The 17,504-nt window shown below is 38.6% G+C and overlaps 8 non-coding genes and 2 pseudogenes across 8 annotated transcripts; all 10 read right to left on the bottom strand.

The window, feature by feature from the left end:
- Positions 1 to 6,230: 6,230 nt before the first annotated feature.
- Positions 6,231 to 6,345, bottom strand: LOC123729950 (uncharacterized; annotated as a pseudogene).
- A 95-nt stretch (positions 6,346 to 6,440) lies between these two features.
- On the bottom strand, positions 6,441 to 6,622 carry LOC123729949 (uncharacterized; annotated as a pseudogene).
- A 3,124-nt stretch (positions 6,623 to 9,746) lies between these two features.
- LOC123730021 (small nucleolar RNA U3) lies at positions 9,747 to 9,962 on the bottom strand. Its single transcript, XR_006761714.1, has one exon. It is a non-coding gene; the product is annotated as a small nucleolar RNA U3 (small nucleolar RNA).
- Positions 9,963 to 10,759: 797 nt separating this feature from the next.
- LOC123729905 (small nucleolar RNA U3) lies at positions 10,760 to 10,975 on the bottom strand. Its single transcript, XR_006761604.1, has one exon. It is a non-coding gene; the product is annotated as a small nucleolar RNA U3 (small nucleolar RNA).
- Positions 10,976 to 11,772: 797 nt separating this feature from the next.
- On the bottom strand, positions 11,773 to 11,988 carry LOC123729907 (small nucleolar RNA U3). The gene has a single exon (XR_006761606.1). It is a non-coding gene; the product is annotated as a small nucleolar RNA U3 (small nucleolar RNA).
- Positions 11,989 to 12,880: 892 nt separating this feature from the next.
- On the bottom strand, positions 12,881 to 13,096 carry LOC123729898 (small nucleolar RNA U3). Its single transcript, XR_006761597.2, has one exon. It is a non-coding gene; the product is annotated as a small nucleolar RNA U3 (small nucleolar RNA).
- A 797-nt stretch (positions 13,097 to 13,893) lies between these two features.
- Positions 13,894 to 14,109, bottom strand: LOC123729927 (small nucleolar RNA U3). Its single transcript, XR_006761626.2, has one exon. It is a non-coding gene; the product is annotated as a small nucleolar RNA U3 (small nucleolar RNA).
- A 797-nt stretch (positions 14,110 to 14,906) lies between these two features.
- Positions 14,907 to 15,120, bottom strand: LOC145863111 (small nucleolar RNA U3). Its single transcript, XR_014382437.1, has one exon. It is a non-coding gene; the product is annotated as a small nucleolar RNA U3 (small nucleolar RNA).
- A 797-nt stretch (positions 15,121 to 15,917) lies between these two features.
- LOC123729928 (small nucleolar RNA U3) lies at positions 15,918 to 16,133 on the bottom strand. Its single transcript, XR_006761627.1, has one exon. It is a non-coding gene; the product is annotated as a small nucleolar RNA U3 (small nucleolar RNA).
- A 798-nt stretch (positions 16,134 to 16,931) lies between these two features.
- LOC145863110 (small nucleolar RNA U3) lies at positions 16,932 to 17,147 on the bottom strand. Its single transcript, XR_014382436.1, has one exon. It is a non-coding gene; the product is annotated as a small nucleolar RNA U3 (small nucleolar RNA).
- Between the last annotated feature and the right edge of the window lie 357 nt (positions 17,148 to 17,504).

Below are 17,504 nucleotides of genomic sequence, written 5' to 3'. Positions count from 1 at the left end.
TTTTCCATTTATGTTTTGAGGTTGGACTTTGGCACGTGTAGCTCATTAGCACGTAGGGTGCACCGGTTGGTGTCACCTCGTTAGTCAGTATGTGTTACACCTGTGCTGGTTGCTGTCTCGTTAGAGGGAAGGTTTTTCACCTGTGCTGGCCCAGGTGCTATTTAGGAGTGGCTTGCCAAGTGACCTAGATGTCTTGAGAGATGGAGCACGTCAATGCCTTTAGTTGGCGCGCCCTATTTGATTTCTAGAAAAACATTTATTTGTCTTCCTGTCTTTAAGTTTGGTGTGGGTTTTTCTTTTGTTTGCATCTTCTTTGGCAAATGTATTGGGTGCTCATGGTGAATGTCTTTTATGTTCCAGTTGTAGTTGCTAGTCAACATACACCCCCTAAAACCCCACCTGTTTGTTTTGGTTGTTGTCACTGACTCTTTGTTAGTTCCCCCTTCTTGCTTGGGAACGTAACAATGGCATGATCATTACACAGGTGCCCCTTGTGCTGGGGAAAACTAAAGGCCACTCTAAAACGGGCAGTTTTGTCACACAACACAATGCCACAGATGTCTGAAGTTTTGAGGAAGCATGCAATTGGAATGCTAACTCCAGGAACATCAACCAGAGCTGTTGCCAGAGAAGTGAATGTTAATTTTTTTACCATACGCCACCTCCAATGTCATTTTAGAGAATTTGGCAGTACGCCCAACCGGCCTCACAACAGCAGACCACGTGTGTCGACGTGTGGGTAAGCGGTTTGCTGATGTCAACGTTGTGAACAGAGTGCTCCATACTGGCTGTGGGGTTATGATATGGGCAGTCATAAGCTACAGACAACGAACACAATTGCATTTTATCAATGACAATTTGAATGTATAAAATGACCGTGACGTGCCCCTGAGGCCTATTGTCAGGCTCGTTTTGTTAAAGGTACAGTTTATGTGACCAATAGATGCATACAGTTGAAGTCGGAAGTTTAAATACACTTAGGTTGGAGTCATTAAAACTCATTTTTCAACCACTCCACAAATTTTTGGTTAAACTATAGTTTTGGCAAGTCGGTTGGGACATCTACTTTGTACATGACACAAGTCATTTTTCCAACAATTGTTTACAGACAGATTATTTCACTTATAACTCACTGTATTACAATTCCAGTGGGTCAGAAATGTACATACACTAAGTTGACTGTGCCTTTAAACCGCTTGGAAAATTCCAGAAAATTATGTCATGGCTTTAGAAGCTTCTGATAGGCTAATTGACATAATTTGAGTCAATTGGAGGTGTAAAAAAGCCAGACTACGGTTTGCAACTGCACATGGGGACAAAGATCGTACTTTTTGGAGAAATGTCCTCTGGTCTGATGAAACAAAAATAGAACTGTTTGGCCATAATGACCATCGTTATGTTTGGAGGAAAAAGGGGGAAGCTTGCAAGCCGAAGAACACCATCCCAACCGTAAATCACGGGGGTGGAAGCATCATTTACATTTACATTTACGTAATTTAGCAGACGCTCTTATCCAGAGCGACATCATGTTGTGGAGGTGCTTTGCTGCAGGAGGGACTGGTGCACTTCACAAAATAGAATCATGAGGAAGGAAAATTATGTGGATATATTGAAGCAACATCTCAAGACATCAGTCAGGAAGTTAAAGCTTGGTCACAATGGGTCTTCCAAATGGACAATGACCCCAAGCATACTTCCAAAGTTGTGGCAAAATTGCTTAAGGACAACAAAGTCAAGGTATTGGAGTGGCCATCACAAAGCCCTGACCTCAATCCAATAGAAAATGTGTGCACAGAACTGAAAAAGTGTGTTTGAGCAAGGAGGCCTACAAACCTGACTCAGTTACACCAGCTCTGTCAGGAGGAATAGGCCAAAATTCACCCAACTTATTGTGGGAAGCGTGCGGAAGGCTACCCAAAATGTTTGACCCAAGTTAAACAATTTAAAGGCATTGCTACCAAATACTAATTTGGTAGCATGTATGTAAACTTCTGACCCACTGGGAATGTGATGAAAGAAATAAAATCTGAAATAAATAATTCTCTCTACTATTATTCTGACATTTCACATTCTTAAAATAAAGTGGCGATCCTAACTGACCTAAGACAGGGAATGTTTACTAGGATTAAATGTCAGGAATTGTGAAAAACTGAGTTTAAATGTATTTGACTAAGGTGTATGTGGCTCAGTTGGTAGAGCATGGTGTGTAAGCATGGTGTGTGCAACGCCAGGGTTGTGGGTTCGATTCCCCCGGGGGGCCAGTACAAAAAAATGCATGAAATGAAATGTATGCATTCATTACTGTAAGTCGCTCTGGATAAGAGTGTCTGCTAAATGACTAAAATGTAAATGTATGTGACCTTCAACTGTATCTCTATTTCCAGTCGTGTGAAATCCATAGATTAGGACCTAATGAATTTATTTCAATTGACTAATTTCTTCATATGACATGTAACTCAGTAAAATCAATGAAATTATTTGCTTGTTGTGTTCATCTTTTTGTTCATTATAATGTTTACATTCTGTCAAAAGGAGCACATTTTCAACTTCATAAAAAACACGAATGTCAAATGGTCCCGTCAAAATCATGTTTTTAATCAAATTAGATGATATTTGGATGAAACCAGATCAAAGTAGGATGACCAAAAATCACTTTTGCTGAAGTTTGATCATAAAGTGAGTGGTCCCCTCTCCCATGTCAAACACTTCAAGGGAGGATTATTAATACAGCAATGGTAACATCTTATGTGTGCAGCAGGGAGTGGCAATTGAATGCAAGCTTAACATTTAAATTGTTGAAACATTTCTATCCTGTCTATCTGTGGGTAACAGGGTTGACATGTTATGCTCAACCCTCTCAATGTTCCACCACAAATCCACAGAAAATGACCAAAAACGGTAGAACCAGCTCAACCACTATTTAACGATTAGACGTTCAATGTTTCTTTTGAAAGAAATATTTAAGAAGTAATAGTTTCAACATAATAAAATATGAGTTCTGTTTATGTAACAGGGTTGACCTTAAAATCTTCAGAAATGACTTTGTCAAAGCTACAAAATAACTAGGACTTTACAATTATGGTGAAATCAAAGTATTTTGGGGGGTTAAGTGGGTTAACAGAGGGACATGTCAAAATACAGAATTTTGGCACTTTAGTAAGTCTTTATTCATATTGAAAATCGGATTTATTGACTTCTCTATGTGGTCTATAGTAAAGGGAACTTAATTTAATATAGCAGGCTTTTAAAATGACATATTGGTGCACAATTTCTCTTAAAATATCAAAGGGATGCAAAAAGCACTAATTTCGTGGAACGCCCCATATACAGTATGAGAGTGACATTCATATTGACACCCAAATAAGTAACACTTTTGTTACAGGCCACTCATTGTCATCAGTTTTCACACAAAAAAAACCAAATTGTACTGTTTCTGCCTTGTAACTGGTAACTTCTGTGTTACATGTGACAGAGCTCTGACTAGAAGTTCATTGCCACTGAATCAGGAAATGGTTATGAGCCAGAAGGATAATGGTTTGGCCTGACCCCAACTATTTTACCCACCTACACATTCTCGCAGTATTCAAGGAATGTTAATTCTAGCTATTTCCAATACTAGTTTTTAGAACCAGATGTCAATGATAGGCCTATTTTAGGATTCAGCACAAACTTAAGCTCATCACTGCTCAGCAAAAGTCATTGTAAGGCCGGGATTTAATCCGATCGTGCTTTGTCTGCTATAGATTTTTTTAAGGCAATATTCACGAATTCGCAGAGACCACATAAAAATAAACGCTGCATATTTCGGCTCAATCGGAAATTACCTTTCAATGGTTCATTATCCAAATCCAGTGGGATTAAATCCGGGCTAAACCATAAATCGTTTGGGATACCCAACTGATGATTGGCTTTCGGTTGCCGAAGCATACTGTGATGGTCTCATTTTTTATTCACTGCAATTAAAATCATTGGTTTTGATTGCCAATCTGTGCTCATGCATAGAACACTCATGCATAGAAAACTCATGCCTAGAACACTCATGCACAGAACACTCATGCACAGAACACTCTTGCACAGAACACTCTTGCACAGAACACTCATGCACAGAACATTTGAATCATTTTGTGGTCCATCCCATGCTTCCAGAACCAACCTCAGGTCTTAACAACCTGCCACATAGTTCATCTAATTAGTCAAGGACTAAATAGTCCAGAAGTTAGTAATCTGAAGTCTAATCTGAAGCAATGTCTTAGAAATATATATTTTTATTTATATATATATATATATACACATTTTATTAGAATTAGCCCTAGTCTTGACGTAATTTAAGATTGATTATGATTCAGAGTTAGTCAGGCTTTTTCAGACAACATACACTGCAACATGTTCAGAATTTAAAATAGGCAGTTCATTTTCTGTGGTTATGACAACGGCACGTTAAGTGCTCTATTATGCACTGTGGATGTATTTTAAACAGGTGATAAGAAGCGGTGAACGTGCCAAATGAGATGCATGGCCAGTCTGCACAGTTTCCACAAAATAAAAGTGATTTGAAACCAAATTGCATGCACTTCGTTTTTACAATGTGGAGATGAAAGAAATTTAGAAAGAAACGCTATTGCTTATTTCAATAGGTTGTATTGTGCATGACAAATTCAATTTACTCAATCAATCAATCAAATGTATTTATAAAGACCTTTGTACATAAGCAGTTGTCACAAAGTGCTCCACAATAATCCATCCCAGAATTCTTCTGTTGAACAAGGCAGTGTAAATTTAAGGCAAGCCAATGTGTTCACTAGTAAGTTGCCCAAAGTTGTTGAAAATATTTTAGTTGCATTTTGGTGGGCATAAAGTACCAGTCAAAAGTTTGGACACACCTACTCATTAAAGGGCTTTTCTTTATTTTAACTATTTTCTACATTATAGAACAAGAGTGAAGACATCAAAACTATGAAATAACACATATGGAATCATATAATAACCAAAAAAGTGTTAAACAAATCAAAATATATTTAATAGTAGCCACCCTTTGACTTGATGACAGCTTTGCACACTCTTGGCATTCTCTCAACCAGCTTCATAAGGTAGTCACCTAAAATGCATTTCAATTAACATATGTGCCTTGTTAAAAGTCAATTTGTGGAATTTCTTTCCTTCATAATGCGTTTGAGCCAATCAGTTGTGTTGTGACAAGGTAGGGGGGTTTACAGAAGATAGCCCTATTTGGTAAAAGACCGTCCATATTATGGCAAGAACAGCTCAAATAAGCAAAGAGAAACGACAGTCCATCATTACTTTACATGAAAGTCAGTCAATCAGGAAAATGTCAAGAACTTTGAAAGTTTAAGTGCAGTCGCAAAAACCATCAAGCGCTATAATGAAACTGGCTCTCATGAGGACCACCACAGGAAAGGAAGACCCAGAGTTACCTCTGCTGCAGAGGATAAGTTCATTAGAGTTACCAGCCTCAGAAATTGCAGCCCAAATAAATGCTTCACACAGTTTAAGTAACAGACACATCTCAACTCTCAACATCAACTGTTCAGAGGAGGCTGCGTGAATCAGGCCTTCATGGTCTGAAACCACTACTAAATGACACCAGTAAGAAGAAGAGATTTGCTTGGGCCAAGAAACACAAGCAACGGATGTTAGACCGGTGGAAATATGTCCTTTGGTCTGATGAGTCCAAATGAAAGATTTCTGGTTCCAACTGTCATGTATTTGTGAGACGCAGAGTAGGTGATTCCCATCATGAAGCATGGAGGAGGTGGTGTGGGGGTGCTTTGCTGGTGACACTGTATGTGATTTATTTAGAATTCAAGGCACACTTAACCAGCATGGCTACCACATCATTTTGCAGCAATACACCATCCCATCTGGTTTGCGCTTAGTTGGACTATCATTTGTTTTTCAACAGGATAATGACCCACCACACCTCCAGGCTGTGTAAGGGCTATTTGATTGAGAAGGAGAGTTATGGAGTGCTGCATCAGGTGACCTGGCCTCCACAATCACCCAACCTCAACCCAATTGAGATGGTTTGGGATGAGTTGAACCGCAGAGTGAAGGAAAAGCAGCCAACACATGCTCAGTTTATGAGGGAACTCCAGGTGGAGCTGGTTGAGAGAATGCCAAATGTGCAACGCTGTCATCAAGTCAAAGGGTGGCTACTTTGAACAACCTAAAATATAAAATTACATTTTGATTTGTTTAACACTTCAACCACATCCATGTATTGGAAGGAATATCCTCAATGTTCATCATGGATAGCAAAACCTAACTCTTTAGAAACACATTTCTGAAGTAAATAACTATAGAAATGATCATAGAATGTATCATCTTGGTGGAGCAGCTGTTGTGATCAAGGTGGAGCATCTTGAAAAGAGCATTTGCACCGTCAACAGCTGTTTTCATTTATTTTAACATGATCAGCATCCACTCAGAACATATTCCCTTCATCCAAATCCCATTGAAGAACAAGCAACAGTCGTCAATGGTGGAACGAAAATGAGCAAAGTCACTCCTAGCCACGAGTCACGCTCTGAAAGGAATATCTAAAATCTTCATCATTATTTCTTCATTACAAGATTTAGTTGAGGTTTAGGGAATGATTTGTCCCAAATACAAATTGCTTTTTGTTTTTTAAATATTTATGACTAACTTATTCCTTGACACCCATTCTGAAACTAACTGCAGCTCTTTGTTAAGTGTTGCAGTGATTTCACTTGCTGTAGTAGCTGACGTGTATAATGTTGAGTCATCCGCATACATAGGCACATTGGCTTTGCCCAGGGCCAGTGGCATGTCATTAGTTTAAAAATAAATAAGAGGCCTAAAAAGCTGCCCTGGGGAATTGCTGATTCTACCTTGATTATGTTGGAGAGGCCTCCATTAAATAACACCCTCTGTGTTCTTTTACAGGTAACTCTTTATCCACAATATAACAGTGGGTGTAAATCCATAGCACATACGTTTTTCCATCAGCAGACTATGATCGATGCCAAAAGCCGCACTGAAGTCTAACAAAACAATTTTTTTATCATCAATTTCTCTCAGCCAATCATCAATCATTTGTGTAAGTGCCATGCTTGTTGAATGTCCTTCCCTATAAGCGTGCTGAAAGTCTGTTGTCAATTTGTTTACAGTAAAATAGCATTGTATCTAGTGAAACACAATTTTTTACAAAAGTTTACTAAGAGTTGGTAACAGGTGCATTGGTTGGTGGTATTTGAACCAGTGAAGGGGGCTTAACTATTCTTGGGTAGTGGAATTACTTTTGCTTCCCTCCAGGCCTGAGGGCACACACTTTCTAGTAGGCTTAGATTTAAAATATTGCAAATAGGAGTGGCAATATCGACCGCTATTATCCTCAGTAATTTTCCATCCAAGTTGTCAGACCCCAGTGGCTTGTCATTGTTGATAGACAACAATACCATTTTTTTACCTCTTCCATATGCACTTTATGGAATTCAAAATAATTTGATCAGTTATATTTGGATTTGTAGTGTCAGCATTTGTTGCTCACATGTCATGCCTATGTTTGCTAATCTTGCCAATGAAAAAAATCATTAAAGTAATTGCCAATATCAGTGGCTTTTGTGATGAATGAGCCATCTGATTCAATGAATGATGGAGCTGAGTTTGTCTTTTTGCCCAAAATTTCATTTAAGATTCTCCAAAGCTTTTAACTATCATTCTTTAAATCTTTTTTCTTTGTTTCATAATATAGTTTATTTTTCTTTCTATTCAGTTTAGTCACATGATTTCTAAATTTGCAGTATGTTTGCCAATCTGTTGTGCAGCCAGACTTATATCCCATTCTTTTACCTCATCCCTCTCAACCATACCATTTTTTAATTCCTCAACAATCCATGGGGATTTCATCGCTTTTACAGTCATTTTCTTAAATGGTGCATGCTTATTAGTAACTGGAATAAGACATTTCATAAATATGTCAAGTGCAGTGTCTGGTTGCTCCTCATTACACACCACAGACCAACAAATATTATTTACATCAACAACATAGCAATCACTACACAACTTATTGTATGACCTCTTATACAGTATATTAGGCCCAGCCTTTGGAACTTTGTTTTTCCTAAATATGGCTACTATGTTGTGATCACTACATCCAATGGATTTGGATACTGCTTCAAAGCAAATTTCTGCAGCATTGGTAAAGGTGTGATCAATAAAAATGTTGATGATTTAATTCCTGTAACTACCCTGGTACAGTAGGTTGACTGATAACCTGAACCAAGGTTGCAGGCACTAGCTACAGTTTGAAGCAATTTCTTGAGTGGGAAGCTTTATGAAAGCAAGTCCATATTTAAATCCCCCAGAAAATATACCTCTCTGTCAATATCACATACATTATCAAGCATTTCACACATGTTATCCAGATACTGACTGTTAGCACTTGGTGGTCTATAGCAGCTTCCCACAAGAATGGGCTTTAGGCGAGGAAGATGAACTTGTAGCAATATTACTTCAACAGTATTTAACATGAGAACCATTTTAAGATTTACAGGAATGTGGCTCTGAATATAAATTGTAACACTTCCACCATTGGCATTTCTGTAGATGTTATAACCATGTGTTTCTACCACTGAATCATCAAAGGTATTATCTAAGTGATTTTCAGAAATTATGAATGTCATCTGTTACTAGCAAGTTATTAATGTCATGAACTTTGTTTCTTAAGCTACATATGTTAATGTGGGCTATTTTCAGCGCTTTTCTGAGATGTTTATTTTTTCTTTACCTTTATTGAACTAGGCAAGTCAGTTAAGAACAAATTCTTATTTTCAATGACGGCCTAGGAATAGTGGGTTTACTGCCTTGTTCAGGGGCAGAACGAATGATTAGTACCTTGTCAGCTCGGGGATTCAATCTTGCAACCTTTCAGTTACTAGTCCAACGTTCTAACCACTAGGCTACGCTTCCGCCCCAATGTTTGATTATTTTCATTGGTTTACTGGGAAGCCTAGCAGAAGTAGACATGCTGTTCCAAATTATGTTAGTGCAGGGTGAGCTGCACACCGCCTCAGGGCTAACAGTATAACTCTGGTTCATAGTCACATAATTACAGCATACAATAACTGTAGAATCAGCAGAGGCATTCAGGGAAGTTAGAGAGACATAAATTAGGTCACTCACATTGGGTATTCCAATATCCCCGGGATAATGTTCACTTGCTGAAGCATTACGACAACTCTGCGACACAACAGTAGGGATTAACTGATCTAATCTAGCTTTGGGTCATTGATAAGTCATTGTGTCAACGCAGTAAATAACAAATAAAATTATCCCTGAAAGTTTTGTCTTCATTCATGTTCATTGAAGAACAATTCTACCCCTTTTAAACATCGTCTGTTTTAGCTATAGACGTATGGGTTGAATTACAAACCCCTAAAAGCTATCTATGAAAAGCTGAGACTCTAACGAACATGCACATGTGACATGATTTGCTCTATGACGCTCCCAAGCTACACAAGAGTTGTTAGAAGATATGGGGTTATTCTATGTAGAAGATCAAAGGAAGGTCAAAGGTTGTCCTGAAAGGAAAATGGTAAAGCACCTCATTGTGAAGCTAAATATAAGGGCTGGACATGGAGATAAATGAAAGTCAGAAAACTGAAAAGATTTTTGCTGGGGTATCAGGACTGATTCAATAGGATTTATTTTATTAACGATGAGGATTTGGGAGACATTTCAGTAAGTTTTATTGTACATGGTTAACATCCACTCAGAACATATTCCCTTCATCCATGTTCATTGAAGAACAAGGAAAGATCATCAAAGGTGTAAGAAACATGAGCAAAGTCATTTCTAGCCACCAGATTCATGCTCTGAACGGGAATATCTTGAATCGTCATCATGGATAGCAAAACCTACCACTTTAGACACACATTTCTCAAGTAACGAACTATAGAAATGATCCCTGAAAGTATAGTCTTGGTGTATAAGTAGTTGTGATCAAGGTGGAGCATCTTGAAAAGAGCATTTGCACCAGCGGTTTGTGTTGCATTCTCAGCATCAACAGTTGTTGCAATCAAATGATGTTAATTATGGAGAATTGCTAGGTTCCACAAATGAGAAAGATGGTCAGCGATGCTGGTTGCCAACAGGTAAAATATGACCTAATGTTGGTGGACATCCATCCATATTTCAAAGCAAGTTATTTTTGTGGAATTCTACCCCCTTTTCAACATTGTCTGTTTTAGCTATAGACGTATGGGTTGTACCATCAGATCTGTCTTTGTCTTCCGCATCCAGTGGTACCAAGAGTTAGTCTGTGTGATTAACGGGGGCTGAGATAGAGCTGTGTTTGTGAGACAATGACGTATCTCAAAGGGGCCCAGGTCCGGGTCTTTTTTTTACAAAAACATCTGTAGAGTCAGAATGGTTTGAATTACAAACCCCTAAAAGCTATCTATGAAAAGCTGAGACTCTAACGAACATGCACATGTGACATGATTTGCTCTATGACGCTCCCAAGCTACACAAGAGTTGTTAGAAGTTATGGGGTTATTCTATGTAGAAGATCAAAGGAAGGTCAAAGGTTGTCCTGAAAGGAAAATGGTAAAGCACCTCATTGTGAAGCTAAATATAAGGGCTGGACATGGAGATAAATGAAAGTCAGAAAACTGAAAAGATTTTTGCTGGGGTATCAGGACTGATTCAATAGGATTTATTTTATTAATGATGAGGATTTGGGAGACATTTCAGTAAGTTTTATTGTACAGGGTTAACATCCACTCAGAACATATTCCCTTCATCCATGTTCATTGAAGAACAAGGAAAGATCATCAAAGGTGGAAGAAACATGAGCAAAGTCATTTCTAGCCACCAGATTCATGTTCTGAATGGGAATATCTTGAATCGTCATCATGGATAACGAGACCTACCACTTTAGACACACATTTCTCATGTAACGAACTATAGAAATGATCCCTGAAAGTATAGTCTTGGTGTATAAGTAGTTGTGATCAAGGTGGAGCATCTTGAAAAGAGCATTTGCACCAGCGGTTTGTGTTGCATTCTCAGCATCAACAGTTGTTGCAATCAAATTATGTTAATTGTGGAGAATTGCTAGGTTCCACAAATGAGAAAGATGGTCAGCGATGCTGGTTGCCAACAGGTAAAATATGAGCTAATGGTGGTGGACATCCATCCATATTTCAAAGCAAGTTATTTTTGTGGAATTCTACCCCCTTTTCAACATTGTCTGTTTTAGCTATAGACGTATGGGTTGTACCATCAGATCGGTCTTTGTCTTCCGCATCCAGTGGTACCAAGAGTTAGTCTGTGTGATTAACGGGGGCTGAGATAGAGCTGTGTTTGTGAGACAAAGACGTATCTCAAAGGGGCCCAGGTCCGGGTCTTTTTTTTACAAAAACATCTGTAGAATCAGAATGGTTTGAATTACAAACCCCTAAAAGCTATCTATGAAAAGCTGAGACTCTAACGAACATGCACATGTGACATGATTAGCTCTATGACGCTCCCAAGATACACAAGAGTTGTTAGAAGTTATGGGGTTATTCTATGTAGAAAATCAAAGGAAGATCAAAGGTTGTCCTGAAAGGAAAATGGTAAAACACCTCATTGTGAAGCTAAATATAAGGGCTGGACATGGAGATAAATGAAAGTCAGAAAACTGAAAAGATTTTTGCTGGGGTATCAGGACTGATTCAGTAGGATTTATTTCATTAACAATGAGGATTTGGGAGACGTTTCAGTAATTTTTATTGTACATGGTAAACATCCACTCAGAACATATTCCCTTCATCCATGTTCATTGAAGAACAAGGAAAGATCATCAAAGGTGGAAGAAACATGAGCAAAGTCATATCTAGCCACCAGATTCATGCTCTGAACGGGAATATCTTGAATCGTCATCATGGATAGCGAGACCTACCACTTTAGACACACATTCCTCAAGTAACGAACTATAGAAATTATCCCTGAAAGTATAGTCTTGGTGTATAAGTAGTTGTGATCAAGGTGGAGCATCTTGAAAAGAGCATTTGCACCAGCGGTTTGTGTTGCATTCTCAGCATCAACAGTTGTTGCAATCAAATGATGTTAATTATGGAGAATTGCTAGGTTCCACAAATGAGAAAGATGGTCAGCGATGCTGGTTGCCAACAGTTAAAATATGACCTAATGTTGGTGGACATCCATCCATATTTCAAAGCAAGTTATTTTTGTGGAATTCTACCCCCTTTTCAAAATTGTCAGTTTTAGCTATAGACATTTTTACATTTTTTACTTTTTAGTCATTTAGCAGACGCTCTTATCCAGAGCGACTTACAGTAGTGAATGCATAAATTTCATACAACCCATAGACGTATGGGTTGTACCATCAGATCTGTCTTTGTCTTCCGCATCCAGTGGTACCAAGAGTTAGTCTGTGTGATTAACGGGGGCTGAGATAGAGCTGTGTTTGGGAGAAAAAGACGTATCTCAAAGGGGCCCAGGTCCGGGTCTTTTTTTTACAAAAACATCTGTAGAGTCAGAATGGTTTGAATTACAAACCCCTAAAAGCTATCTATGAAAAGCTGAGACTCTAACGAACATGCACATGTGACATGATTTGCTCTATGACGCTCCCAAGCTACACAAGAGTTGTTAGAAGTTATGGGGTTATTCTATGTAGAAGATCAAAGGAAGGTCAAAGGTTGTCCTGAAAGGAAAATGGTAAAACACCTCATTGTGAAGTTAAATATAAGGGCTGGACATGGAGATAAATGAAAGTTAGAAAACTGAAAAGATTTTTGCTGGGGTATCAGGACTGATTCAATAGGATTTATTTTATTAACGATGAGGATTTGGGAGACATTTCAGTAAGTTTTATTGTACATGGTTAACATCCACTCAGAACATATTCCCTTCATCCATGTTCATTGAAGATTAAGGAAAGATCATCAAAGGTGGAAGAAACATGAGCAAAGTCATATCTAGCCACCAGATTCATGCTCTGAACGGGAATATCTTGAATCGTCATCATGGACAGCGAGACCTACCACTTTAGACACACATTTCTCAAGTAACGAACTATAGAAATGATCCCTGAAAGTATAGTCTTGGTGTATAAGTAGTTGTGATCAAGGTGGAGCATCTTGAAAAGAGCATTTGCACCAGCGGTTTGTGTTGCATTCTCAGCATCAACAGTTGTTGCAATCAAATTATGTTAATTATGGAGAATTGCTAGGTTCCACAAATGAGAAAGATGGTCAGCGATGCTGGTTGCCAACAGGTAAAATATGAGCTAATGTTGGTGGACATCCATCCATATTTCAAAGCAAGTTATTTTTGTGGAATTCTACCCCCTTTTCAACATTGTCAGTTTTAGCTAAAGACGTATGGGTTGTACCATCAGATCTGTCTTTGTCTTCCGCATCCAGTGGTACCAAGAGTTAGTCTGTGTGAATAACGGGGGCTGAGATAGAGCTGTGTTTGTGAGACAAAGACATATCTCAAAGGGGCCCAGGTCCGAGTCTTTTTTTTACAAAAACATCTGTAGAGTCAGAATGGTTTGAATTACAAACCCCTAAAAGCTATCTATGAAAAGCTGAGACTCTAACGAACATGCACATGTGACATGATTAGCTCTATGACGCTCCCAAGCTACACAAGAGTTGTTAGAAGTTATGGGGTTATTCTATGTAGAAAATCAAAGGAAGGTCAAAGGTTGTCCTGAAAGGAAAATGGTAAAACACCTCATTGTGAAGCTAAATATAAGGGCTGGACATGGAGATAAATGAAAGTCAGAAAACTGAAAAGATTTTTGCTGGGGTATGAGGACTGATTCAATAGGATTTATTTTATTAACGATGAGGATTTGGGAGACATTTCAGTAAGTTTTATTGTACATGGTTAACATCCACTCAGAACATATTCCCTTCATCCATGTTCATTGAAGAACAAGGAAAGATCATCAAAGGTGGAAGAAACATGAGCAAAGTCATATCTAGCCACCAGATTCATGCTCTGAACGGGAATAACTTGAATCGTCATCATGGACAGCGAGACCTACCACTTTAGACACACATTTCTCAAGTAACGAACTATAGAAATGATCCCTGAAAGTATAGTCTTGGTGTATAAGTAGTTGTGATCAAGGTGGAGCATCTTGAAAAGAGCATTTGCACCAGCGGTTTGTGTTGCATTCTCAGCATCAACAGTTGTTGCAATCAAATGATGTTAATTATGGAGAATTGCTAGGTTCCACAAATGAGAAAGATGGTCAGCGATGCTGGTTGCCAACAGGTAAAATATGACCTAATGTTGGTGGACATCCATCCATATTTCAAAGCAAGTTATTTTTGTGGAATTCTACCCCCTTTTCAAAATTGTCAGTTTTAGCTATAGACGTATGGGTTGTACCATCAGATCTGTCTTTGTCTTCCGCATCCAGTGGTACCAAGAGTTAGTCTGTGTGATTAACGGGGGCTGAGATAGAGCTGTGTTTGTGAGACAAAGACATATCTCAAAGGGGCCCAGGTCCGGGTCTTTTTTTTACAAAAACATCTGTAGAGTCAGAATGGTTTGAATTACAAACCCCTAAAAGCTATCTATGAAAAGCTGAGACTCTAACGAACATGCACATGTGACATGATTAGCTCTATGACGCTCCCAAGCTACACAAGAGTTGTTAGAAGTTATGGGGTTATTCTATGTAGAAAATCAAAGGAAGGTCAAAGGTTGTCCTGAAAGGAAAATGGTAAAACACCTCATTGTGAAGCTAAATATAAGGGCTGGACATGGAGATAAATGAAAATCAGAAAACTGAAAAGATTTTTGCTGGGGTATCAGGACTGATTCAATAGGATTTCTTTTATTAACGATGAGGATTTGGGAGACATTTCAGTAAGTTTTATTGTACATGGTTAACATCCACTCAGAACATATTCCCTTCATCCATGTTCATTGAAGAACAAGGAAAGATCATCAAAGGTGGAAGAAACATGAGCAAAGTCATATCTAGCCACCAGATTCATGCTCTGAACGGGAATATCTTGAATCGTCATCATGGAGAGCGAGACCTACCACTTACCACACATTTCTCAAGTAACGAACTATAGAAATTATCCCTGAAAGTATAGTCTTGGTGTATAAGTAGTTGTGATCAAGGTGGAGCATCTTGAAAAGAGCATTTGCACCAGCGGTTTGTGTTGCATTCTCAGCATCAACAGTTGTTGCAATCAAATGATGTTAATTATGGAGAATTGCTAGGTTCCACAAATGAGAAAGATGGTCAGCGATGCTGGTTGCCAACAGGTAAAATATGAGCTAATGTTGGTGGACATCCATCCATATTTCAAAGCAAGTTATTTGTGTGGAATTCTACCCCCTTTTCAACATTGTCAGTTTTAGCTATAGACGTATGGGTTGTACCATCAGATCTGTCTTTGTCTTCCGCATCCAGTGGTACCAAGAGTTAGTCTGTGTGATTAACGGGGGCTGAGATAGAGCTGTGTTTGTGAGACAAAGACATATCTCAAAGGGGCCCAGGTCCGAGTCTTTTTTTTACAAAAACATCTGTAGAGTCAGAATGGTTTGAATTACAAACCCCTAAAAGCTATCTATGAAAAGCTGAGACTCTAACGAACATGCACATGTGACATGATTAGCTCTATGACGCTCCCAAGCTACACAAGAGTTGTTAGAAGTTATGGGGTTATTCTATGTAGAAAATCAAAGGAAGGTCAAAGGTTGTCCTGAAAGGAAAATGGTAAAACACCTCATTGTGAAGCTAAATATAAGGGCTGGACATGGAGATAAATGAAAATCAGAAAACTGAAAAGATTTTTGCTGGGGTATCAGGACTGATTCAATAGGATTTCTTTTATTAACGATGAGGATTTGGGAGACATTTCAGTAAGTTTTATTGTACATGGTTAACATCCACTCAGAACATATTCCCTTCATCCATGTTCATTGAAGAACAAGGAAAGATCATCAAAGGTGGAAGAAACATGAGCAAAGTCATATCTAGCCACCAGATTCATGCTCTGAACGGGAATATCTTGAATCGTCATCATGGAGAGCGAGACCTACCACTTTAGACACACATTTCTCAAGTAACGAACTATAGAAATTATCCCTGAAAGTATAGTCTTGGTGTATAAGTAGTTGTGATCAAGGTGGAGCATCTTGAAAAGAGCATTTGCACCAGCGGTTTGTGTTGCATTCTCAGCATCAACAGTTGTTGCAATCAAATGATGTTAATTATGGAGAATTGCTAGGTTCCACAAATGAGAAAGATGGTCAGCGATGCTGGTTGCCAACAGGTAAAATATGAGCTAATGTTGGTGGACATCCATCCATATTTCAAAGCAAGTTATTTTTGTGGAATTCTACCCCCTTTTCAACATTGTCAGTTTTAGCTATAGACGTATGGGTTGTACCATCAGATCTGTCTTTGTCTTCCGCATCCAGTGGTACCAAGAGTTAGTCTGTGTGATTAACGGGGGCTGAGATAGAGCTGTGTTTGTGAGACAAAGACATATCTCAAAGGGGCCCAGGTCCGAGTCTTTTTTTTACAAAAACATCTGTAGAGTCAGAATGGTTTGAATTACAAACCCCTAAAAGCTATCTATGAAAAGCTGAGACTGTAACGAACATGCACATGTGACATGATTAGCTCTATGACGCTCCCAAGCTACACAAGAGTTGTTAGAAGTTATGGGGTTATTCTATGTAGAAGATCAAAGGAAGGTCAAAGGTTGTCCTGAAAGGAAAATGGTAAAACACCTCATTGTGAAGCTAAATATAAGGGCTGGACATGGAGATAAATGAAAGTCAGAAAACTGAAAAGATTTTTTGCTGGGGTATCAGGACTGATTCAATAGGATTTATCTTATTAACGATTAGGATTTGGGAGACATTTCAGTAGATTTTATTGTACATGGTTAACATCCACTCAGAACATATTCCCTTCATGCATGTTCATTGAAGAACAAGGAAAGATCATCAAAGGTTGAAGAAACATGAGCAAAGTCATTTCTAGCCACCAGATTCATGCTCTGAACGGGAATATCTTGAATCGTCATCATGGACAGCGAGACCTATCACTTTAGACACACATTTCTCAAGTAACCAACTACAGAAATGATCCCTGAAAGTATAGTCTTGGTGTATAAGTAGTTGTGATCAAGGTGGAGCATCTTGAAAAGAGCATTTGCACCAGCGGTTTGTGTTGCATTCTCAGCATCAACAGTTGTTGCAAACAAATGATGTTAAATATGGAGAATTGCTAGGTTCCACAAATGAGAAAGACGGTCAGCGATGCTGGTTGCCAACAGGTAAAATATGACCTTATGTTGGTGGACATCCATCCATATTTCAAAGCAAGTTATTTTTGTGGAATTCTACCCCCTTTTCAACATTGTCTGTTTTAGCTATAGACTTATGGGTTGTACCATCAGATCTGTCTTTGTCTTCCGCATCCAGTGGTACCAAGAGTTAGTCTGTGTGATTAACGGGGGCTG

Source organism: Salmo salar, chromosome 23 (assembly GCF_965601325.2).
Source record: "Salmo salar chromosome 23, fSalSal1, whole genome shotgun sequence".
NCBI classification, from domain to species: domain Eukaryota; kingdom Metazoa; phylum Chordata; class Actinopteri; order Salmoniformes; family Salmonidae; genus Salmo; species Salmo salar.
This window is presented reverse-complemented; position numbering and strand designations above follow the sequence as displayed.